This window comes from Phocoena sinus, chromosome 2 (genome assembly GCF_008692025.1).
Source record: "Phocoena sinus isolate mPhoSin1 chromosome 2, mPhoSin1.pri, whole genome shotgun sequence".
NCBI lineage: Eukaryota > Metazoa > Chordata > Mammalia > Artiodactyla > Phocoenidae > Phocoena > Phocoena sinus.
The window spans coordinates 130,540,333-130,566,826 of record NC_045764.1 but is presented as its reverse complement, the minus strand read 5'-3'; the positions used below and the strand labels follow the sequence as shown (position 1 = coordinate 130,566,826).

At 39.9% G+C, this 26,494-nt stretch overlaps 2 pseudogenes; both read left to right on the top strand.

The window, feature by feature from the left end:
- Nucleotides 1-20,825: 20,825 nt before the first annotated feature.
- On the top strand, nt 20,826-21,660 carry LOC116749429 (annotated as a pseudogene).
- Nucleotides 21,661-22,645: 985 nt separating this feature from the next.
- On the top strand, nt 22,646-24,438 carry LOC116748630 (annotated as a pseudogene).
- The last annotated feature ends 2,056 nt before the right edge of the window (nt 24,439-26,494 follow it).

Sequence of the window (26,494 nt, the reverse complement as noted above, 5' to 3'; positions counted from 1 at the left end):
AAGAAGTAGAACTGGAATATAAAGCAGGTTGCTCTGGTTCCAAGGGCCAAGAACTCTACTCCACCACCATATGGTGAAATCAAAGCATTCTCCCCTCGCTCCTTTTCCTTCAAGTTATTTCCTATACATGTAGACACACAGCAGCCATAGCCAACAAAATCCCTTTCCCTCTCTCTCCTCGTTACCCTCAGATGCCTATCAGCTTCCCTCATTAACTTGACAGATGGTGTTTTCTGCTGCAGGTGTTTCTGAAATGTCTGTAAATATTATTCCTTTTTGGCATGTCTCTTGATACAGTGATCTCGGAGGTAGATGTTTGAGAAAGGAATGATATCCCCCCAAGCATCTTTTTCTGGCCTTGTTTCTGACTGGTTTTGTCAGGTTCAACAGACTGTACTTGAACCTTCACTTTATTCAATGTATTCAATCACTATATACCTTTGGTTTTGAAACTACACTTTCTCCAATGTAGTCCTTTATTTCCCATGTGCTATCTATCCTTCAGCTGTTTGCCCAAAAAAGAAAACAATCTGAAAGAACTCTCAAATGGTAACAAGTACGTAGTTGAAATACTATCTGTACTGCCATAATCACCTTCAGACAGATTCCTACCCACTCTGCATCTTTTTTCTGCTTCTTTTATGCACTTTTCTACTTTTTTTATGACTTCATAAAATGAACTTCCTCCCTCTGGCTACAGGTCTCTCTGGCACAGGTCTCCTTTGTTCCCATTTAATTTCTACTCCCTTTTAACTAGAACACAAGAAGCCAGAACATCATGTAGAGAGGACATTAACTCGCTCATCTGGAAAGGGGACATTTTGTTGTTTACATCCAATGTCTTAACCTCAAAGAGATGCTTTGGAGGGCCTCACCTGTGATGATCTTTCAGATTAAGAATTGTGTTGGATATTTCAGATGCATGCAATCAAATACTTGTAACAAGCTTCTATAGATCCTTTGCCACCACCTATTGTAGCGGAGAATGCGTGATAAAGTTGAATTCCCCAGATATAAAAACATGTCCCACTCCTGAGAAGGGCAAACAAATGATCTGCAAAAGGGAAATTGCATCTATGAACACTCTTTCCTCTAAATTCAGAGAATTAACATGCACCTCAAGTCCAAGTCTAAAATTGTAAAGTAGAAAGACACAATTAAAATTTTTACCTTATTTACTACTCAATGAAACCAAGAATGAAAGAGAAAAACTCAACTGCTGCAAGTTGAAATAAAGCACTTCAGAGAGAGTCAATGGAAAAGAATTCATTCTAAGTATTTGGACACTCAGCTTTTAGTTTCTCCTCTGTTACTAACAAGCTGTGTGTCCTTAGGCGAAATACTTACTCTTTCCGAACAGTCTTGGTTTTCTCATATGTCAAATGACAGTAGCGACGATAACATATTTATTCTGAGCTTCATGGTTACAAGGTCCTTCTACATATTCTGATACAACAACCCTGGGAAGTGGGTTAGACAAATCCCCATTTTAGAGATAAGGAACCAAGACTCAGGGAGTTTAAATGATTTGGCTGAAGTTCATACAGTTGCTAAATATAAGATGATATACAAATATAGGTTTTCTAAGTCTAAAATCAATGGTGTTTCTGCTAAGCCTTATTGAGCAGAAAGATACCTATGATGCTGTGATCAAAATTCCAAGAAAGTAAGGTTAGATTATTTGTGTGTATATAGAGAGATTACGTCCTTGGTTTTCATTTTCTTTTTGTTACCTATATCTTTCTTAGGACAAAGGCCATAGAAGTGAAGTGAGAATAATCCAACCTTCAGAAATAGGAGAAGGGGCTATGTAATTACATAGGAAGAGAGAAATAGAGAGTAATGACAAGTTTGGGACACGATGGAAGGAGTTGTTGAATACTTCCAAATAAGAATATTTATAAGCCAAGGAATCATTTTTTAAAATTTTTATTTATTTATTTTTGGCTCCATTGGGTCTTTATTGCTGCCCGTGGGCTTCCTCTAGTTGCGGCGAGCGGGGGCTACTCTTCATTGCGGTGTGTGGGCTTCTCATTGTGGTGGCTTCCCTTGTTGCAGAGAATGGGCTCTAGGCATGCGGGCTTCAGTAGTTGTGGCACGCGGGCTCAGTAGTTATGACTCACAGGATCTAGAGCGCAGGCTCAGTAGCTGTGGCGCACGGGCTTAGTTGCTCCGCAGCATGTGGGATCTTCCCGGCCCAGGACTTGAACCCATGTCCCCTGCATTTGCAGGCAGATTCTTAACCACTGTGCCACCAGGGAAGCCCCCAAGGATTCATTTTGATTCCAATAAATCAGTCTACTTTTTCTCCCTTGGGTACTTTGAGTAAAGGATTTTTTTGTTTAATTTTTTTTTACCCACTATTCATCACAGGCATCTTTATCATCTCAAAAGAAAATCCTGCTGTGAATTAAACTGTGCAGCATTATCAGCTACTATTACAAATATGTTTCCCCCTTCAGTCATCATCCTCTTGGGATATACAAAAGTAATAAAATGAAATAAGTTAGCATGCTTTATTGCTCCCTGATCTAAACTGTTGCCCATTCTGAAAAAGAGAAAGAACCAGTATATAAGATTTCCAAGAGTTGAGGGATGAGGGATTAGAATCTCAGAGTTATGGGGGAGGGGAACTTATATTAATTTTTTCCTTTGTGAATTTATTTAATCTTTTTATATGTAAATGTACATTTTCTGAAATGAATTTGGGGCAGTTTAGGGTAAAAGACACCTATTAAGCCACTACAATGGAAATAAAAACAGCTTTTTTTTTTTTTTTTGGCCTCACCATGTGGCTTGTGGGATCCTAGTTCCCCAACCAGAAATCGAACCCATGTCCCCTGAAATGGAAACGTGAAGTCTTAACCACTGGGCCACCAGGGAAGCCCAATGAAAACAGCTTTTATTTTTCTCTCCATCTTAATTTGCAAGGAGTAAAGGTGTCTCACTTCAAAAGCAAATAATAGTAGAAATATATATTGCATCCTAAATACAAATTTTATAACCCCAGAAATTTATTACTAGTTTAACTAACTGTCTACTGGTATCATTGAATGAGGTGAGCAATATAAAGCACTTAAAGATTTTGCTTCTCTGATACCATCATGGTTGTCATCAATTTTATGAAAAGTGTTAAGTGCCTAATTACAAAAGTCAATATACTTAAGGATTATAGTTTTTAAAAAGTTGAATAGACTTGGTCCCTCTCATCATGGAAGCAGAATATATCACATGAGAAGCAGAATAGGAACATTAAACCAAGCCTTGACTGGACAGCAGGGTCAAATGGGATGAAGGCATCTCTTCTATGACCATCAGGGAAGGCTTTGTGGATGAGTTTTGTCTTCAGGGGCTTTGGAATAAGGGAGACAGGATGACTAACTAGTTGCAGAATAGAGAGTGTTTATTAAACGACATTGCATGGGAGGTAGCAGTGGTTGAACTAGTCTAATGGTCGGTCAGTCTGACATTGGTTGGCAGCCAGTGGAATAACCATCCTCTCCTTGCTCGTAGGGAGAGAAGATGGAGAGTAACCATGGAAAGTCTGCCTACCAAAATGCTTCAGAGGACTTAGCCCAGACCCTGAAGAGATGGCTCTGCCCATATACATAAAATAAATCTCAGGGTGAAAGGAAGGACAGCACAATTATAGTGATTTAATCAAGATAGACAACCAAATTCAGATAACTTAATGGCGGTCAAATATTTGCCCACATTTTCCTCTATACATGTATATTAGCCAATTTTAATCCCATTTGTGAAAATTGTGAGTCGTGAAGTGTGAAAATGTGAATTTCAATTGTGAAAATGGTATGTCATTCTAATTATCAGAATGCTGATAATAACATATAATGGTGTAAGTCATTCTAAACATAAGAATGCTGTAAGAATAAAAGGAATAAAGTATTAATAATAAAATGTCAAGTAGAACATTTGCCATAATCAGAGTTAGCAATGTAACGTGAAGATCTACTTCATATTTTCAATTCAGTAATGTAGGATTTAGTGTCTTCCAATTTTCATTATCACACTTAGAGGATAAATAGCTACTTCTTAATTTTGTCTATTCAAAACACAGAAATCTCTGAGGAGAAAGAAATGAACTAACATTTTTCTATAGAAGCAAAAATGAGAAAAGATAGTAATTCTATAAAATCTAAGGAAATGTTGATATTTATGATTAGTACTATGAAAAGTTTCATTATTTCAGAATTCTTACCCAAATCTGATAAAATCCCTCTAACTCCCTCTCTCTGGCCACTATTCTTCCAGTTCTTCACTCCTTCAATCCGATCTCACTACTTCCTACCTCCCAGGGAGAGCTCCAATCCCACCATACCCACTCCCTTCATCTAATTTATCAGCTTTCCACTTCCATAAACAGCCCAGACAGACCCAATGGTTCCTCAGTTCTATCATGCTATTGACAGAATTCTCAGACCCCTTTTTCTTCACCTAGAGATCAATCCAATTATCTACTGCGTATGTTCCTACATATGGCAGCCAGGTGGATTGCTGCCAGAGTGAATGACTGATCTCCCACTGCAGACACTATTCTGTGTCAGACGGTATTAGGCTCAGGAAATATAGAAGTGACTAAAGTGCCTGTCTCTCTCTCTAGAGACAGACCAATAAACCAAAAATTATATGAGACTGAAATGAGATACCATTACACACCCACCAGAATGGCTAAATGTCAAAAGGCTCACAGCACCAAATGCTAGTGAAGATGTGAAGCAACACATTTTTGGTAGGATTATAAAATGGTAAAACCACTTTAGGGAAAATCTGGCCGTTTGTTTTAAAACTAAATATAAATATTCTATGACCATAAATTCCAATCCTAGCATTTACCCAAAAGAATTGAAGACATATATCCCCCAAAAACTTGTACAAGAATATTCACAGTAGCTTTATCCATAATAGTCAGAAACTAGAAACAGCTCAAGTGTGCATCTGTTGGATAATGGATTTTTTTTAAACTGTGATATATCCATACAATGGAATATCAGTAATATTTTTTAAATGAGCTTCTGCTACATACAACAAAATGTATGAATCTCAAAAATATGCTGAATGAGAGAAGTCTTACATGAAAGTATATATACTGTATGATTCCTTTTATATAAAATTCTATAGCACGGAGAGCTAGTTGGAAGAGAATCAGAATAGTCATTGCCTCTGAGAGAAGAGGGAGCAGAGATTTCCTGAGCAGGATCATGAGTGAACTTTCCAGAGTAATGGTAATGGTCTGTATGTAGGAAGGGTTTACGTTGCTCACGTGTATGTATTTAGTGGATCTCATGGGACACTTAAATGTGTGCATTTCATTGTATGTAAATTTTACCTGACATTTAAAAAACAAAGAACTGCAAACAAACACAGAACTCCACATGCTATGTATGAACTCTGAATGATACGTATTCTGAATTATTTGGAAGGAAGTATATTGATATCTGCAACTTACCTTGAAATGCGTTTTGTAAAAAGATGGATTGATGGGTAGATAGAGTGGTGACAAAGAAAGCACAGTAAAATGTTAATTGTAAAATCATGCAAAATTCTTTCAGCTTTTCTGTCTCCTTGAAAATTTTCATGATTAAATGTTGGGGAAAATTATATGAGATTACAGAAGATATGTAAGGTACAGAGATGCAGACAGAAAGGTATTTCACTCTAGCTGTGGAGGAGAATGGAGCGACGTCAGAGATAATGTCAATGAGAAGGTGACGTCTGAGATGTGCTAAATGAATAGTATTTCACCAGGCAGGAAAACCTGTCTGGTTGGCTGCAAGCAGCCTGATCTTACTGGAGCATGGGTAAGCATGTAAGGAAGAGGGATCAGAGGTCGGGATAAAGTGGTAAGAAGAGGCAAAATCATAGAAAGTTGTGTGTACTATGCTAAGGTTTATCCTATTATGGATGGGGAATTATTGTAGGTTTTAAACATAGTTTGTGACGTGATAAACCTTGCACTTTAACAAAGTTCACTCTGAAAATAGCGTGAAAGAGAAATGTCCAACTATGAGGCTGGGGGCAGGAAAAAGAGGACAAAGCCTGCTGCAGTAGCTTTGATAAGGGGTAAGAGTGACCTGACTTAAGACAATGGAAGTGCAGGTGGTGAGGAAGCATTGGATTTGGAAACTGTTTAAGTTGTAAGATTGACAGGAGATAAAATTGAGAGAGTTGGTGATTGAGTTGATGTGGGGGATGAGAGAAAGAAGAGTTGAGAATGATCCTAAAGGTCCTGAGTGAATATTGATAAAATATAAGGGGTGGGAGAAGCAAGTTTTAGGAGAGACTATGCATTCAAATGGGGAAATGTTTATTCTCTAATGCCTATATGGAATGTCCAGGTGGACCTGTTCAGGAGGTTATTAAACATAAAGCCTGGGCCTCAGTAAGGAAATCAACATTGGATTGATTGATTTCCTTATTTTCTTTTTATCATCGACTCACATCTAACTCATTCCAAAGAGGATTTAGGAGATAACGATCAATACATAGTTAAAGCCATCAAATTGGATGCGATCTGGTGTATGACTAGCCCCTTACAAACTGCAAAGGGAAAAATCAATCGTTATGTTCTACAGCCACTTACATACAGTTTGTGTTTTCCCCCCATGGGGATACAATCTTCTGTGCATCCATGATCTAACAGAAAGAACACTAAACAAGGAGTTTGGAAACATGGTCTCTAGTTCCAGCTTCTCCATTAGCAGTGTTACTGAGCAGCTCATTTAAGCCCTCAGAGGCCTCCAATGTGAGACACCTGAATTTTTTGATCTCTGTGATCCCTTCCAGCTCTCAAGTGGGAATTTTCTTTGAGCTCCATTTCGTGGGTTATTATCCAGACGCTTGTCCTCTCTCAGTGACCTTCACTTGGACTCCAAGGTACTAATTAGCACTTCCACTTGAGAAGGAGAGAAAGAAAGGTTAAAAAAAAAAGTATGTGCTCTTTCCTGGATATCATGATAAGAAAATATTAAAAAGGGGAAAACTGATATCACTAAAATTGATGAGGTTTGGGTTTATACAGACTCTCCCTACCCTCTAACGTCCCCAACAAGAAAATCCAGGTCCCCAACAAGAAAGATCATTTAAAGTAAGTTCATTTAAAGATAAATGAGGAAGTCCATATACTGTGGTTTTCCCATGAATTTCTATAGAAATCACAATGTTTTCAGTATAATAATAAGAGTGTTCAGCCAACTTCACCGTTTGATTTTCAAAAAAGAAAACAAATTATCATACAACCAAACACAAAGTTCTCTTTCTAAATGTGATGAATAATCATAATCATAAAATTAAAATGCCTTATGACCAAATGACCTGAAAAGAGAAAGACAATAAAGATACATGGAACAAAATGTTGAGCAAAACTGCTGCGAAATTCCAAGTACAGTCAACACACTATGTTCAAGCCATGAAAAACTTCCTGGTACACTGTGAGTGAGCTTTATTCTGGTTTGGGGGCACACCTTTCCAATGGCCTGCAGTGCTCTTTCCCATCTCCTCTGTCTAGAAAATGCTTCCAGCCACTGTTTTCAAACTTAAGTGTGTATCAAATCCAATGGAGGGCTTATTAAAACAAACTGCTGAAAATGTCATGAAGAACCTAGGGGTAAGACAGGAATAAAGACGCAGACCTACTGGAGAACGGACTTGAGGATATGGGGAGGGGGAAGGGTGAGTTTTGACAGGGCGAGAGAGAGTCATGGACATATACACACTAACAAACGTAGTAAGGTAGATAGCTAGGGGGAAGCAGCCGCAAGGCACAGGGATATTAGCTCGGGGCTTTGGGACAGCCTGGAGGGATGGGATGGGGAGAGTGGGAGGGAGGGAGATGCAAGAGGGAAGACATATGGGAACATATGTATATGTATAGCTGATTCACTTTGTTATAAAGCAGAAACTAACACACCATTGTAAAGCAATTATACCCCAATAAAGATGTTTAAAAAAAAAAAAAAAAAACTGCTGGTCCCTATACCCTCAGAGTTTGCGATTCATTACATCTGCGAATGGCCCAAGAACTAGCATTTCTAACAAGTCCCCAGGTGATACCAACACTGCCAGTCCAGTAACCATACTTTAAAAATCACTGGCCCTACCTACTTCTATTTCAAAAACCCAGCTCAAATCCCAGTCCCTGGGTGAAAGTGGGGTGGAGTGGGGAGGGGTCTTACTATCCAGTTTTCTTCCCAGAAGACTATAGACAATTCTATCTTACAGCTAGATTACAGCGCTAGTCCTGAATCTGCTCCCATGTCTCTACCCTACCCCGACCCTGGTCCTTCAAAAGTTCCCGGAAATGAAGACCCAAATCTTATTCATCCTTTTATGTTTCCCAGTATGTAGAGCAGTGTTTGTCCTCATCAAATACTTTAAAAATGGACAAAATAATAATAATAATATTAAATTAGTAAATGGATGAACAGAAGAATGACTATGAAGCACTTTTACAGTCAAAGTGCCATGAAAAAAACATACTGCAGATGAATCTCCTCAAGATCTAGTTAAAATGAAGATTCTGATGCAGAAGGTTTGAGGTGGGGCCTGAGAGTCTGAATTTTAAAAGTTCTAAGCCAGGCTAATACCATTCACAGACCACACTTTAGGTTGCAAGAGATTGTAACAGTAGTTCCCAGCCTTGACTGTACATTAGAACACCTGTGGACCTTTGACAACATAGTGTCTGGTCTACTTCCCAGACCAATTAAGTCAGAATCTCTGGGTGTGGGTCACAGGTGTCAGTGTCTTTTCAAAAATCCTCAGTTATCTTAACATACAGCCAGAGCTGAGAGCAGTTGCTATCTACAGTAATCACATATGATATAGTCACCTTACCTTAAAATTCAAACTTATGTGATCCAAATCATGAGAGTTTTATATTATTTATGATGATATTGATATTACCAAATATATAATTTTGTTCTCTTTAAATCACTTAACATAAAATCATATTGTTATCTGGCAGATATTATCTAAACCCAGCTAGAAAAGAAATTTCTGACAGCTTTTAAAATAAAGTTTTATTTAATGTTTACTTAATGTTTCTCAAACCACCATATTTTAAAAGATCAGTAACTATTTTAGACAATTATAATTATGACATATATTTTTCTTAGAAACAGGGTAATGTACCCCTAAAGAAAGTGCCTTCAACATTAATACATGCCAAATGTCAGATTTCAGGGCATCTGGCCCTGAAATACTGGCTTCCAGAAAGGACCATTGTTTTCAGTCTGTCTTAAAGAAGCAGAGTCTCTAAGGAGCCCGCAAGCCACAACTAAGGAGCCCGCGAGCCACAACTAAGGAGCGTGCCCGGTGCAACCAAATAAATAAATATTTTAAAAAAAAAGAAGAAGAAGAAGCAGAGTCAGGTTTTTTTTTAATCCATTTTAAGAAAAATTATCAAATAAAAATCCATATGTATACAGAAGATATATAAGAGAGTGTTCTTTCACACTACAGAAGAAAGATCTTAATACATACTTTCAACTATTAAGCCACCAGAGTGCCTTTAAAATAGAGTCCAATCTGCAAGTCAACTTCTACCAACTTTTCATAAACACACCTGTGCCACAATGTAAGGAATGCCTCTGTGATTGACTTTGATCTTGATGTTTAAAAAAGTGGCCCAGATACTACTGAACTTTCCAGAGTTGGGGTGATCTGTTTTGATATTCCTCTAGAAATGGGCTACATAATCCATCCCAGGTCCCTGCCACCCAGGCTCCAACCAGCAAGTTCAGAGTCTTTCCTGGCCAGAATGTGTGTTAAACTGTCATACACAGTACTAGGTAGAGATACTTGGCAGTGCTGCAGATTCTAGCGCTCTCTACCTGATTCTCAGGATAAGAAAGAGAAGCTCAATTATGCATATGGGCAAACCAAAGCTGAGTTCAGGGAATTAGGCCTCTTCCAGGCCTCTAATACTTTAAGAATAAAAGATTGGAATGAAAAGATTTGAAACACTTAGAGTTGAAACTCTTTTATTAGGTACAACTCTTATGATGTTCCTTTTCTGGTAATCTTAAATATTCAGTCAATTGTAATCATCAAAGACATATTTGAAACAGCATGACTTGCATATAAGTATGAGTAAGCATGGTGCCAAGTTCAATAAATTGTGCTGTTATAAAACAACCACCTGACAGAAAGGAGACATGCCAGAAATAAGCCAAAAGCTGTCTACACATAAATTTCCTACTGAACTGAAATTCTTATTCTTGTGGCTGAATTCAAAACAAAAAGGTGCTTTGAACACATTAAGGAAAAGCATTATGAAATCTCAGATCTGACTTTTATTTTCTTCTAATTAATTCAATGCCTTAAAATCTGATTTCCAGTTTTATTTATTTTTTGAAACTCTTCTAAGATCATCAGTGGCATCTCACAAAAAAGAGAAGAGGTGCCAGAAATCTGAAGCATACCATTTTTTCATTCCTGATTTTCAGCAAAGAGCAGAATATGAGTTTTATAAAACCAAAGAGGTAAGGTAAGCCCACCACTGATTCTAGAAAAAAATCTAGAAGCAATTATTTTAAAGATATTAAGATAGCACAGGGAGCTATATTCAATATGCTATGATAAATTATAATGCAAAAGAATATGAAAAAGAATGTATATATATGTATAACTGAATAACTGCTGTACAGCAGAAATTAACACATTGTAAATGAACTACAATAATTTTTTTTTTTTTTTTTGGCTGCGTTGTGTCTTCATTGCTGCAAACGGGTTTTCTCTACTTGTGGTGAGCCTAGGCTACTCTTCGTTGTGGTGTGTGAACTTCTCATTGCGGTGGCTTCTCTTGTTGCGGAGCATGGGCTCTAGAGTGCAGGCTCAGTAGTTGTGGTGCACAGACTTAGTTTCTCTGCGGCATGGGAGATCTTCCCAGACCAGGGCTTGAACCCATGTCCCCTGCATTGGCGGGCAGATTCTTAACCACTGTACCACCAGGGAAGTCCTCAGTAAAATCTTTAAAAAATATTAAACACTTAAAGAGGAAGTTGTGATCACTAGGAACTACCTTGAATTCAAGAACACTCATGACAATTTTTTTCTTTCCTAAGATTAGTGGTGTGGTAGGAATCACAGACCTGCTATAGATATTATAAATCTGTATTTCAGCAATCATGATACCCTTTCAAACAAGATGGATAAATGTGAACCACTTTAAAGAATAAGTAGAGCCAAACCCAAAGAATGCTGAGTTATGAATCAAAGTCACTCCAGAGAGAAGTTTCCAAAAGCATTCAGTAGAGCTTTATCCTTGTTCCTAAACTAGTTCATGCTTTTATTGGCAACTTGAATGAGGGTATTTGTGGCCCAGTGATCAAATTTTCAGGCAACTTGAAGATGGAAAAGAGCAATAATGGTAAATGACTGAATAGATCACAAAAAGATTACAACTGCCTGCGCCAACTGGCCAAACCTAATTCAATTAAATTTAACAGGGTAAACATAAGAGTTCCTTGATCCAGCTCATCTACTACCTCCAGGACCAGAACGGGAAAGCATGTATTTCTCAGGGCCGATGGATGAGAGAAAACTCCAGGAGGTTGCTCAGCACAGAGCCTGGCACATAATTAAGTCCCCCAAAATGCTAATTATTATTATATCCTGATTACTCATTATTAGTTGCTTTAGTTCATGAGGCTCTGCCAAGAAAATAAATCTATCTTTTAAAACAACTTTCAGACAATTGAAAAACAGAGTCTCACCCTTCATTCTGTGCCATGTTTCCACTCTGGTGAATGTACGAATGGATGACCTCTTGCCTCACTTCCTGTATTGGGGGAGAAGAGAGGTGCCCATCATGTACTTTGTATCTGTATTAATATGTTAATAATTTGGCCTCCCACAAGCCCTTTACTTGGACTTTCCTGAACTGCCTGCCATATAGTTTTTCCTAAGCAAATCTGAGAAACATTTATAAACATAAGAGCTACCATTTATTCAGTGTTTCCTGTGTACCTATCACTCAGCAAGGTATCCATTGGTAGATTATCTCTAAACCTCACCAAAACCCAATGGAGTAGGTATTATTCAATTTTATGCACAAGGAAACTGCAACTCAGAGGATCATAGAGACCTGTGTGTTCAAAGAATCAGTGGTCAAGTCCCTCAGTCACCTTCTCTCTCCTCCTTGAGGCCAGATAATTGTCCTCAAATATTTTAGCCATCCTGCAATCATAGCCCCCGCTCCAAGCCCCAAACCACCAAATCCCTGGGCCATTCCTAACCTTAGTAGAATACTTGCACACATGCATTTCACACTTAGCGCAGAGCAGTCATAGCTTCACCTGGTCACTGAGGATCTGCCAATCACAGCTGTGGGAAGGCATCCACGATTCCGAAAGAATTCTTCATTAAAGTCCCAATTCTCATCTCTCTGGACTCACAGAGGCCATTCCTTATTGAGAGTGACCCCGCTTCCCCATGGTCACACTAGGACTTGAGAACTAAGGCCCTCCCCTCCTGCAGCTTCTCTCTTCCAAAACTTAAATGACCCCATAAGGGAGAATACACTTCTGGCTAAAATCTGCCTTTGAACCCCCAAGCCACCTCATTGTAAGAACAACACCCTTAAGGGGTCGATTTAATTGAGTTATATAGTAAGTGTCATGGTAATGTTACCGAGTCCAAGCTCACTCTGCTCCCACAGGCCAGGACAATAAATCAGGAGACAGAGGTGCTGAGGCAAGGAACATGACTTCTCCGAAAGCCAGCGGAACAAGAAGATGACAGACTAGTGTCTCCAAAACACCATCTTATCGGGGTTTGGATGCCAGTTTCTTTTATAGAATAGAGAGGGGGAGGAGATGAGGAAGTAAAGTAAAAAGGCCATAAGTTTTGCAAATGTCCCCTGGAATGGCCAGCCTCAGGGAGGACATGTGTTCATTTCTTCTTTCTTGCAGCCATCCACGGGTGGACAAGGTCAGGGTGCTTCCCTGAACAAAGGCACTTTGGTTTAACATTCAGGCAGAGGGCAGTGTTCCCCAAGGCAGGCCACTGTGTATAGACAGTATCCTTTTAGCGAACAAAAGCATGGGAAGCAAAGGTTAAAGTAAAAGAAACAGATCCAACATGTAGTCAGATTTGTTCTTCCCTGTTACGATAATATGTTGTGGAAGATTTTCAGTAGGCAATTCTATTTAGGAAGTAATTAAAGAAGAGATTAAAGACCTCTCCATCACTGCAGTGTCACAAGTTGCTTATCCATCTCACAGGGACGTCTGTGATGCAGGGACATCTCACAAGAGAAACCAGAGGTAAAGCAGGCAGGATTCCAGGCTGATAAAGTCAGAATCCCAAGTGTCCAGCATTCTGGGTTCACTTTTCTTTAACATCTAAATGCACTGGCTAAAACCTTCATTCTAAATACTACACAATCCAGAATTGTAACAGGGAAGAGCCAATTTCGACTCCATGTTGGATCTGTTTCTTTGACTTTAACCTTTGCTTTTCATTGTTTTTGTTATTATAATCATACATAACGGCCTGCCTCAGGGAACCCTGTCCCTCTGCCTGAATGTTAAACTACAGTGCCTTTGTTCAGCTCACAGTTAGACAATCTGACCCTGCCCACCTGTGAATGGCTGCAGAAAAGAATTAACACTGTCCCCTCCCGATGCTGGACATTCCAGGAGATGTTTTGCAAGACTGATGGCCCTTTATACCTTACTTCCTCACCACCTCTCCCTCTCTATTCTGCCTTTTTACTTTACTCCTTCTTTGATGGTATAAAAGAAACTGGCACCCAGACCCCGATAAGTTGGTTTTTTGCGGACCCTAGTCCACCATCTTAGTCTGCCAGCTTTCCAAATAAAGTCGTATTCCTTGCCTCAACACCTCATCTCCCGATTTATTGGCCTGTCGTGCAACGAGCAGAATGAGGTTGGACTCGGTAACAGAATCTCTGGTGGGATTTTCATTCATTCCAAGGATTTTTTATTGAGTGACTACTGTGTGTCGAGCTCTATTCTAGGCACTAGAGATAAAGCAAGAAAAACACAGATTAAAAAAAAAAGTCCTGCCCTCATGGGTCTTACATTCTTCGTGTGTGCTGGGAATAGGGAAGTTGGGGATGGGATGGCTGATCTGGTGAGTCCATTCTGAAGCCTGTAGCCCCCTGTATCCTGGTAGCTGCTGCCATCTCTCTCTGCCGTGGTGGGCAATACCACCCCCACTTTCTTCACTCCCCACAGAGTACCACTAATACAAGCTGGTGTATAATAGGTTTTTGTAGGGGGTGAAGGGTAAAAGAAGATGATTGCATTAGTGAAACGCAAGAAACAACTTAAAATGGAATATTAAATATTGCTGATCTAAAAAGCCAGTACCCATTCTCCCTGGTGGGCTGTTTCTTGCTGGCCATATTCTCCCTCAGGCTCTGGCTTGTTGCCGTCTTCTCCAACCTCTCTCCCAAGATCCTTTTCCCAGCCTCTGGTTCGCCTAGCTGCCAGCCTCTGACCCTCAATTTCCTTTTACTTTTCTCATGCAAAGCAATTCACCCACAGCTTCTGGACTTTGCCCTGGGGTGAGGTGGATGGAGAGAGAGGGGCTTCACCTTTCCCATCCAAAAAGTCAGCCAAGATATTTTTTAAAACAAAGAGCCATCTTTCCTGTTTTGAATCATGCCACTCCCGTACTATGTGAAGGCTGCAGTCTGTTCTAGTTTCAATAGAATTTTTTTTTCTCATTGCCGTCAGCCAGCAATCGTGGGAAAACAGTATGCAGAATGAATTGCTGAAGACTACCAGTAAAGTGGAATTTTAAGCACTCTCATTAACAAAGCCTTTGGAAAATGTCATTAAAGATTCCAAACAAGTAAGCAATCAATCCCAGTAAACTCAATATGGAACAAGTAGAAAGCGAGAGCCTTTAGAAAAAATAAAGCTGGATCACTACCTCACGTATTATATTAAAATGACTTTCAAATATATCAAAGATTCAAACAGAAAAAAGGGTCCACAAAAATAATAGAACATGATTGAGGTTTCAAAAAACAATATTTGGGGAGTAGAAAAGACTTTGTAAGTATGATATTGAATCTAGAAAAATAAAAAAGTTAACAATCTGACCGAATATAAATATTAAACTTCCACAAAGCAAAATTACCATAAATCAAGTCCAGAAAAAGTGTGAGAAAACGTTTAATGCAAAAAACAGATTAGAGAAAAAATTCCTCAATAGACAACTCAAATATCATCGAAATGAACGACAGAAATTTTAAAGGTAGGCAAAGGATATGAACAAGCGGCAATACACACACATGGTCACTAAAACTATGAAAGTATGTTCAACTTTGCTCCTACTTAAATAAATAAACATTTTGAAAAAGATATTGTTTTCCACCTAGCAGATTGGCAAATACATCAAAATTTAGGACACCAAGTGGTGGTAATAATAAGAGGAAACACTCATTTTCATATATGTTGATTGTAGTGTAAATTGGTGCAAACTTTTTGATAGATACTTAGGTAATATCTGACTCAAATTCTACCTTGGGACTTTTTCCTCAGATGTATGTAAAATGATGTTTTAGTCAACATTGTTTATCATGACAACACAACTATAACAGTGTAAATGCCCATCACAGGAGTGGTTCTTTCAATTATAATGCATTCATACAAAAAAATACTGTGCCACCATATTAAAGAAGGAAGATAGTTATATCATAGACATTATGGAAAGAAGTAGTAATACCATTTGTATAAAGATGTATACATAGCACTTTTGAATCTCAATTCAAAAATTGAAGAGTACCCAAAAAGTGTAACTTTATTTCTTTTGAGCTATATGTAATGTCTATATTGAATTCCTATTCAACCAAATGGCAAAAACCTAATCGTAACAAATTTGATGTCCCACTTTCCTGAGGGTTGTTGTTGTTGTTTTTAGCTCTGCAGAGGGTTATTTTTAAGTTCTGGGGGAGTTTACAGCTTGGCAAGACCTTCAACAGACAAAGACATCTGTTCCCTTGAATGGTCATCTATCCACATTGGCTTCCACGAGTCATCTTTTTTCCATCTGGTCTACCATGATCAGTTCACCAAGGACTAATATATAACTGGTAACCACCCATAAAGGCAGTACAATGTTTTTTGACCAATTTTTAAAATATTGAAAAACTTCTAATTGGTAAACAGACACTGCTTTAAGCACTCTCCTTCACCCACTAGACCTGGCCACCCTCCCCCTCCTTTACCAGAGGAGCCTTCCTTACCTCCTCCACAATCCAACAGCTAAAGGGTTATTGCCAGGCACAGCCAGAGCTTCCAGGAGCCTGTTCTAGGGACACAGCCAGTATGTCTTCAGATTGGCAAGTATGCTGTGCCTGCTGCTAAATATTGTCAAATGCTGACTCCCTCAAAACACTGCCAAAATAGTCTGTTCATAAAGCAAAGCTGAGTTTATTGCTTACTGTAGTAAAAGGAAAGCGCTACACTGACAGAGTCTTAGTTGTATTCTGAAGTGGAAAGGCAAAGTTGGAATGTTTATGAGGTTTGGGGTTTTGGTTTAAGGCAAGTCTTCAAATAAGGGGATGATTTAATTAATATTGGGGAAGGATCATGATATAATAGAGTAGGATTGGTGTATACAGCAAGGTAAGGTTTTTTCTTAAGTTTTATTTTTATGTATTTATTTTATTTGTTTATTATTTTTGACCGCGCTGGGTCTTCGTTGCTGTGCGCGGACTTTCTCTAGTTGCAGCGAGCAGGGGCTACTCTTCGTTGCGGTGTGTGGGCTTCTCATTGCGGTGGCTTCTCTTGTTGCAGAGCACAGGCTATAGGCGCGTGGGCTTCAGTAGTTGTGGCGCGTGGGCTTCAGTAGTTGTGGCTCGCGGGCTCTAGAGCGCAGGTTCAGTAGTTGTGGCACACAGGCTTAGTTGCTCCGTGGCATGTGGGATCTTCCTGGACCAGGACTCGAACCCATATCCCCTGCATTGGCAGGTGGATTCTTAACCACTGGCCCACCAGGGAAGCCCAAGGTAAGGGTTTTGAGGCAAGAGTTTTAAAGAGTCTTGGAGAATAAATCATCATTTGATGTTATGTATTAAACACTTAGATGTTTATTTAAATGGGTTTTTAGGGAAGTTCTTAAAATGGGAAATGCAGATATTTGCAGTTTTTATCTTCTTGGTTAAGAGTTTCCTGAAATAATAAATATAGATGAAGACAATTAAATAGTTAAGTTACATTAATGTAGAAGACATACTGTTTATACACAGATAGTTTCATTTCTCATTGTTATGGTCATTCATAAGCCTGAGCTGAAGGATAGGCCCTTAACATCTGGGAGTATGATCAACCCAGATGTTCACTACTCTGAGTTGTCATGACTGAGTATCATGTTTCTCAAGGTGGTCTTTTCAACCTCCTTAAGTGTAAAGTTTTTCTGTTTGTTCTTTGGATGGTCATTTGTTGGATCATTTGATGGATCAGTGACTACACAATGGGACAAACTCAGAATACCACTCATTTGAACACCACAGCACAAACAAATACTAAGAGAAGGATTTATGATCAGAGTTTGTAGTCCACTTTTAGCCAGAATCCAATATTACCCAAATTAAACTAAGGAAAAAGATCTCATCACCAATATAAAGAGTCCATAGAACCAGGTATGGAATATTAGCCAAATTGCTTAATTTCATAATGTCTTTGTTTGCTTCCTAGAGCTTTTTAACAATATTAAAGATCCCAAAGAGGTCTGCAGGAATATAAATACATTATTTTCCAAAATCAGCAGAAGATACCCTTCAAGAGGTCGATATTGTATCTAAAATGCTCTATTCTGAATCAGTGTCTGTCCAATTTCATGAACCTCTTGGATGAGATCTATAGCCTTGGTAGATCTCTGGGCCACAAGATTTCCCTACTTTCTATACTTATAAAATATGAAGGGAAGGCTTCCCTGGTGGCGCAGTGGTTGAGAGTCCACCTGCCGACGCAGGGGACACGGGTTCGTGCCCCGGTCCGGGAAGATCCCACATGCTGCGGAGCGGCTGGGCCCGTGAGCCATGGCCACTGAGCCTGCGCGTCCGGAGCCTGTGCTCCGCAATGGGAGAGGCCATGACAGTGAGAGGCCCGTGTACCGCAAAAAATAAATAAATAAAAATTTTTAAAAATATGAAGGGAAGTTGGTGAAAGAGAGAAGAAATCAGTCCAGAATTCCCCTTGGGCAGTTAGGGTTTCAATTCTCCAATCAAAATCCAAGTTTTCTCCTTGATTTACGTTATCTAACAATGTCTTGTTCTGAGAGGGAAACGAATAGCCCCAAATGGGCACTGTGTGAGGCCAGGAACTATCAGTTTACCAACATAACAAGTTCCCATTTAGTTTGCAAGGAGTATCTAGTAGCCCTTTCTATACTAATCCAATACCAGTCTTAAAGGGTCCCCTTTGACCTGTTTTTAGTCAAGATACCCCTAAGGCATTGTCACATAGTGTTGTAATATTTTGGCTCCATGAATCAAGAATGATCCAGGGCCAGGCAATGAAATTCACAAGTAGCAAGAGCATTAGCAAAGGGACATCCCTGGTGGCGCAGTGGTTAAGAGTCTGCCTGCCAATGCAGAGGACAAAGGTTCGATCCCTGGTCCAGGAAGATCCCACATTCTGCAGAGCAACTAAGCCCGTGCACCACGACTACTGAGCCTGCACGCCACAACTACTGATGCCCGCACACCCTAGAGCCTAGAGTTGTGTGCCACAACTACTGAGCCCACATGCTCTAGGGCCCACGTGCCGCAACTACTGAGCCCATGTGCTAAAAGTACTGAAGCCTGCATGCCTAGAGCCCGTGTCTGCAACAAGAGAAGCCACCGCAATGAGAAGCCCGTGCACCACAACAAAGAGTAGCCCCCACTCTCCACAACTAGAGAAAGCCCGCACACAGCAACGAAGACTCAATGCAGCCAAAAATAAATAAATTGATTAATTAATTAAAAAAAAAAGAATGGAGGCTTTATAGGGAACATAGATAAAGGTAGCCTTATATCAGCAAAAGAGACAATAAGATAGCTATAAAAACAAAAATCAAAAGAATGCAGGTTAAAACATGACAATATAAGGTCTTGTTCAGTGGATCTTGGGTAGAAGCTGTCTATGTCTCATGTAGTCTTCTGTTTTATCTGGAAGTCTTGGGTGAATCGTGTCTCTTTCCAAAGACTTTCTACTTTGGAGGGTTCTTAAGAATCTTCAGTTTGAGTTCTCCTGCAGTGACTTTATTGCAGTGATTCAAGGATGCTTTATTCCTCTTTAATTAAGAGGCATGAATCCAAGGAACAACACTTTGGAATATCACTACCATTCTAGTTAGCTAATAGGGTCTTTTCCATCAGGGTTCAAGAGCTGTCTTTCTCTTATATTTCTTCCAAAGGCCAGATCTTCAAGTTTTAGGTCATAAAAGGAATATTTAGATGTTTAGGAAAGGCTACTCATAGTTGCTGATAAGACTGTGTGTACTATATGAATTCCCTGCATGTCTACTTGGTCATGTCTACTTGTGATAAGATGGGTTCTAAAATTGGGGAAAATATTCCTAGATGCATGGCTGGCCTGTTAGTAATACATGAGAAGAGAGTCAGTGAAATTCAGAAGAAAAACTAATCTCATTGTCATTAAAGTCAATAGCAATGTCTTAGGACATAAAAATACAGGAGTCTCTAAGACCTTTGCTAATAGAGTTTTGGAATTCGCTTTGTATTTTCTGCCACTCCTGAAGATTGTACATAATATAGAACAGTGAAGTTTCTGTTTAAGTTGCAGGCTTTGCAAAGTTCTTAAATAATAGTCTCGGGAAGGGGAATGGGATTAGAGACATAGGTTGGAATTCCCCAGGTCAGAAACAAAATCAAATCAGTTTGTTTGCTATTGTTGGAGCCATAGCTCTCTGACAAGGAAAAGATTCAATCCACCCTGAGAATAAGCAAACAGGAGTTTGCCTCTGTCTAGAATGTAGAAAGTTGGAAAGAGTTTAACTCCCATCCTAACAACAAGAAAATGCCAGATAATGATATTTCTTAAACCCATTCAAGACCTGAGGTCATAATGCAACCCAAAAGCCTGAAACGCAAAAAAAGACATACCCTTCCAAGAAGAGATGGGACATGAGCACTGACTCACTTATGGCAGAGTACTAGGGAAAAAAAAGACACTAGGTGCCATAGATACCTGTAGGAAGAATCCAGCTAACATTTATAATGAACACTAAAGTTGGAGTGTGGACTACCATGAGAGGATAAAGCCGTAGGAGCAGTAGACACAAATGGAGTTCACACATACTCACAGGATCTTCTCCATAAACCTCCACCAGCTGCTGACAAGAATGACTGAAGCAGAGCAGGAAACTGGCAAATTCTCCTTCAGTGAGGCATGAATGAAGAGAAGTGGCCACCACTATGCAAACCCTTGGGACTTCCCTGGTGGTCCAGTGGTTAAGACTCTGAGCTTCTACTGCAGGGAGAGAGGGTTTGATCCCTGCTGGGGGAACTAAGATGCCACATGCTATGTGGCATGGCCAAAAAAATAAAAGTACAAACCTTATCCAGTCCCTATTCCCCTATGGATGAAGAGACTTAAGATATTGGAAGAGCAGAGAGAATCCTGTAATATCCAGGGCACTGGTGATGACCCATTGCAACTGGGGAAAATGTAAAGGAAAAAACCCTCTACTGCTGAGAGTGGAGCAAGAAACAGTCCTGTGCCCAGATCACTAAAGACCTCCTAGGATTAACAGAAGGGCAGAAACTCTCTCCTATATAATACCCACCAAGTCTGGCGGCAGCCATCAGCTGAGCCGAGATGGGCGCTTACAAGTACATCCAGGAGCTACAGAGGAAGAAGGAGTCAGACACGATGTGCTTTCTGCTCAGGGTGCGCTGCTGGCAGTACTGCCAGCTCTCTGCAGTGCACCAGGTCCCCTTTCTCCCCCCGCCCACCGGGCCCAAAGAGTCACACAGGCTGCGGTACAAGGCCAAGCAGGGTTATGTCATATATTGGATTCGCGTGTGTCGCAGTGACCGCAAACGCCCAGTTCCTAAGGGTGCCACCTATGGCACACCTGTCCACCATGGTGTCAATCAGCTGAAGTTTTTTTTTTTTTTTTTTTTTTTTGCGGTACAAGGGCCTCTCACTGTTGTGGCCTCTCCCGTTGCAGAGCACAGGCTCCAGACGCGCAGGCTCAGCGGCCATGGCTCACAGGCCCAGCCGCTCCGCGGCATGTGGGATCTTCCCAGACCAGGGCACGAACCCGTGTCCCCTGCATCGGCAGGCGGACTCTCAACCACTGCGCCACCAGGGAAGCCCCAATCAGCTGAAGTTTGCTCGAAGCCTTCAGTCTGCTGCTGAGGAGTGAGCTGGACACCACTGTAGGGCCTTGAGGGTCCTGAATTCTTACTGGGTTGGTGAAGATTCTACGTACAAATTCCTTGAGGTTATCCTCATTGATCCATTCCATAAAGCTATCAGAAGAAAGCCTGACACCCAGTGGATCACCAAACCAGTCCACAAGCACAGGGACTTGTGGGGACTGACATCCACAAGCAGAAAGAGCCGCAGGTTCCACCACAGTATCCGTGGTTCTCGCTGCACAGCTTGGAGAAGAAGCAATACTCTCCAGCTCCAGCGCTACCGCTAATATAAGCAATGTTTGTAAAATTCTTACCTAATAAACAGTTTAGGACATTCATGTCTACTTTGAAGTGTTTTTTTAACTTGTCTGTTAAAACTGGTTGTCTGCAGATTGACTCATTGAATGCACTGCCAAATTATGAAAGTTTAAGTGCAATCATGTTTGAAGACTTTAAGTGATGGTATATCTTGTTTCTAATAAGGGAAATGCCTGTGTTTTTGCTTTATTAGGGAGTTGATATGTCCATGTTTAAAATGCTGTTTGGTACAATAGGTGTAAAATAAACTCTGTAAAATAGGAGTGCGGAAACTAGTCACGTAAATTTGTTGGGGCATGTGATGAAACCTACAGCTTTACTGGGTGATGCAATGCTCTGCTGGTTTACTCTGAAGTGGCTGTTTTATGGAGTTTGGCAAGGACAAACTTTTTAAATTGGACTTTCCTTGGAATTGTGAAGGACGTCCTGATCCTTTATCATGATCATATGCAGAAAAATAATGAGAGTTGACTAGAGCCCACATTTTTAGACTTAATCTAATATTCCATTTGTGTAACTGTTGCTTCTGAAAGGTGAAAAGTAATGCCACCATTTTTAAGAGAATTGAATAAACCTGTTGCAAGGGGGTTCTCTTAAATATGAAACAGATCCTAGTTAACCTAAATTAAATTGCCTTAGCCTCAATGGTACCTCTGAAGTTCACATAAAAGGTGGGAGGGCTTCCCTGGTGGCGCAGTGGTTGAGAGTCTGCCTGCCGATGCAGGAGACACGGGTTGGTGCCCCAGTCTGGGAAGATCCCACATGCCGTTGAGCGGCTGGGCCCGTGAGCCATGGCCGCTGAGCCTGCGCATCCGGAGCCTGTGCTCCACAACAGGAGAGGCCACAGCAGTGAGAGGCCCATGTACCACAAAAAAAAAAAAAAAAAAAAAAAAAAAAAGGTGGGAGCTCCTAGTTCAATCCCATGACTCTGGGATCTGTAGAATACTTAACCTCATGCAAAATAGTCATGGTATTTACACTGGTGTATCTTGAAACTAATGGAAATTGAACAGTAGATAAATGAGAAGGCAGTTATTAGCCCTAAGGTTTGTAAGCTAGTGATGCTAGAATTGGGAAATCGGTGTTTAACAGATACCTTTCAAGTGTGGGATGATAGAAAAAGCTTGGATCAAAATTTTAAATGTTTTATCTGTAGTATTAGTTTGTGACCATTATGAACTCTCTAATCCACCTTAGTGGGGAAAATAGGGTTGGTTTTATTTAAAAGTAACATTGCTAAGTCTAGTCAGTGTTATCTTGGGTCAAGCCACTTTATCCATTCCCATAAGGCTACTGAGAAAAGTCATGTAGCTGGTGTCAATACAAGTTCAAATGGTTTCAAAAAAAAAAAATCTACCAAATACAAGGCAGAGTTTGACTGCCAAAGGAGATTGAGCAGGATCATTCAGAAAGCTCTACCCCAAAAGACCTAGGTACACTGCCTAAGATTGAGACTGGACAAGAAAATAGAGAATCCCCTCTGTCCTCTACCACCAGGCTATTACACACCAAGTAATAAACTACAGCAGCCTAGCCCTTGGGGAGAGGTAAGAGCATGGAGAGAGATCACCTCTGTGGCAGTGGCACACAGAGAAAACTGAGGTAGAAAAGCTGAGGGTAGAATTGAAACATTAAGAGAAATCCATTAATACCAAGCCCTTCCTCTAAGCACAAGGTAACGCTAAAGCAAGTTGAAGTTTGTAGTGTGCATTGAAGGTAACCACAAAGCAATAACAAAACCCAAACTCAACTCAAATCCTGACTATATTGACTCAGTCCCCTGTGCAAACAGCCTAGAACAAGAAGTGTGCCTATTTCCTGGCCTAAATACTATTTACCTTAATCTCTACTATATTACACAAGAAGTACCTCTTTCAACAACAAAAAAATATGAAACACAAAGACTCAAATGAAAGGAGCCCACCATCTAGAGACAAAGCAATCAACAGAACAGATACAGAGATGACACAGATGTTAGAATTACCACAGGGGGCATTTAAAATAACTATGATTTATATCTTAAAGGCTCTAGTGGAACATTTGTGAGGTTTCAGGAAAGTGATAGAAACTGTAAGAAATAAAAACTATTAGAAATAAATTTTAAGGTCTATTTAGAATATAGGTAACAGATACACAGATGAAGGATGGGCTCATAAATAGACTAGACATAGTTGAGGAAAGAATCAATAAACTTGAAAATAGACCAATAGAAATTAGCTAAATGGTTTCATTATACTTGGAGTGGCGGCGCCCTCGGCCACTTCTCTGCACTGTTCGGGTGGCCTCCTGAAGGCACTGTGCAGCAACTCCTATGTCAAGCTGAGCCAGTACTGGGACCAGCACTTCTGGCGTGACAGTGAAGAACAGGAAAAATTATTGAAGAAAAGCTGTACATTGTATGTTGGAAATCTTTCATTCTATACAACTGAAGAACAAATCTATGAACTCTTCAGCAAAAGTGGTAGCATAAAGAAAATCATCACGGGCCTGGATAAAATGAAGAAAACAGCATATGGGTTCTGCTTTGTGGAATACTATTCTAGAGCAGATGCAGAAAATGCCGTGCAGTACATAAGTGGAACGTATCTGGATGACCGGATCACTTGCACAGACTGGGACGCAGGCTTAAAGGAGGGCAGGCAGTATGGCCGTGGCCATTCTGGGGGCCAGATGCTAGATGAGTATCGTCAGGACTACGATCTGGGAGAGGAGGCGATGGAAAACTGGCCCAAACCTGTGAGTGGTGAGAGCCCCATCATGAAAAACTCACTCCTTTGGCCTGTTGATTTTGATGTGCGTTACCCAAGGTCTGCGAACCTTCCCATTTTTACCAAGCTTTAATCAATGTCTCTACTGAGCTGGAAGCCTCTTCATGGTTTTCCTCTTAAAAATTATTAAAGCACAGAATCCAAAAGAATGCCTTTAATTCTATAGTCTTCGCATCTTGGTCGTGTGTCAGATTACCAGAATAATTTACCAGGTCAAAAATTGTGTTCCTTAGCCACAGACTTGATGTATAATATTGATCTATCAGCCCAAAACACACTTCTTTTAGGAAGATTGGAAAAAAAATTTTAAGTGTTTACCATGTTTACTTCTAAGTAGGTCTACCTTGGGGTCTGGAATTACTATTTTAAAAATTTTAAGTTTGCTTGAGATAAAGTTTAATAAGGGGAGTTTTGCTATGTAATGTGGCTTTGCTCTAAATTAGGAATAGATGTTTGATAACTGAATTTCTTCTATGTTGAATTTTAATCTCGAAAGGAAAACTTAAGAGTCAAGGGAGCTTCCTAAATAGTTGGTGCAAAAGTAAGCCTTAGACGATCGCAGGGGACACCACCTCTTATACGCTTTATATATCAGGAAATTAGGTCAGGACTTGAAGGGTATTTACTGAACACATTTTTCAAAATATGTGTTTTAGCTAACACTAAGAAAACCAAGGGTCTGTATTACAGGGAACCTCAACTACTCAAAGGGCAAGACGGACGCTGTCAGTAGGAAATGGGGAGGAAATATCAGGAGATGTGAGTTAAAACATTGCCTTGACGTGATGAAGGCTGCTGTGAGAGCCATCAGATCTATTTTTTTCATTTTCGAACTGTCCTTGAGTGGGTTTTGAGTGGGTTTTGTTTTTAAAAACTGACTTAAAGATCAAGACAGTGCTTAACAAAAACAAAATCAGAAATGTTTCCCTGGGGAAATGTTTTGGCTAATTGTCATACTGAAGTCTGTCTTGTTTTTTCCCTAATTGTGCTAAGTTACAGAGCCTGGATAGTGAGCTGGTGGTCTCTACAGAAAAGGGAGTCTAGAGGATTTATTTTGCATTTGTAAGGCAAGAGAGAATTTCTCTAATATTATATGAACTATTGCTCATTTTAAACTGGTAGTCTAGTATAATTTTCCCTGACATAAGTGAAATTTTTTCATCTAGCAACAAAGTATCTCTTAATTTCCAGTAGCCTGTGAAGTTGGGGCTGAAGTATCTCAGTATGAACATCTTTCAAGTTACAGTAAGTGTATGTTTTCTCAAATTTAAACTGGCTATTTGAACTTTAAAAGAGATCTAAATTAGTTGTAAGTATTTAGGAAAATATTTGTAAATATCTAATTTAATGAAGACATATAATTCATTATTAAAATCTTTTTACACTGTAGTTTGAATTAATATATTATATATTTTGCAGTAAAACATAACTCAGATTTCTATAGGTCTTAAAACCACAGCAGTGGTTCCTATTTGAATTGTCTTCTGTAAAAGATTTCAATAAAATTGGACCAACTTAAAAAAAAAGAAAGAAATTAGCTAAATGGAACATGACGATAAAAAAAGAATTTTAGGGGCTTCCCTGGTGGCGCAGTGGTTGAGAGTCTGCCTGCCGATGCAGGAGACACGGGTTCGTGCCCCGGTCCGGGAAGATCCCACATGCCGCAGAGCGGCTGGGCCCATGAGCCATGGCCGCTGAGCCTGTGCGTCTGGAGCCTGTGCTCCACAACGGGAGAGGCCACAACAGTGAGAGGCCCGCGTACCACAAAAAAAAAAAAAAAAAAAGAATTTTAAAAAAACAGAGAATTCAAGATCTGTGAGACAATAATGAATGTTTAATCTACAAATACTGGAAGCCTAGAAAGTGAAGAGGGAGAGAACAGGACAGAAGAAATACTGGAAGAGTTCATGGATGAGAAATTTCTAAAAATAAAAAAAGACATCAAACTACAGATCAAGATGATCAGAGAATCCCAAGTAGGACAAACACTGAGGAAAAAAAACCCAAAGACTTCTGAAACCAAAGATAGAGAGAA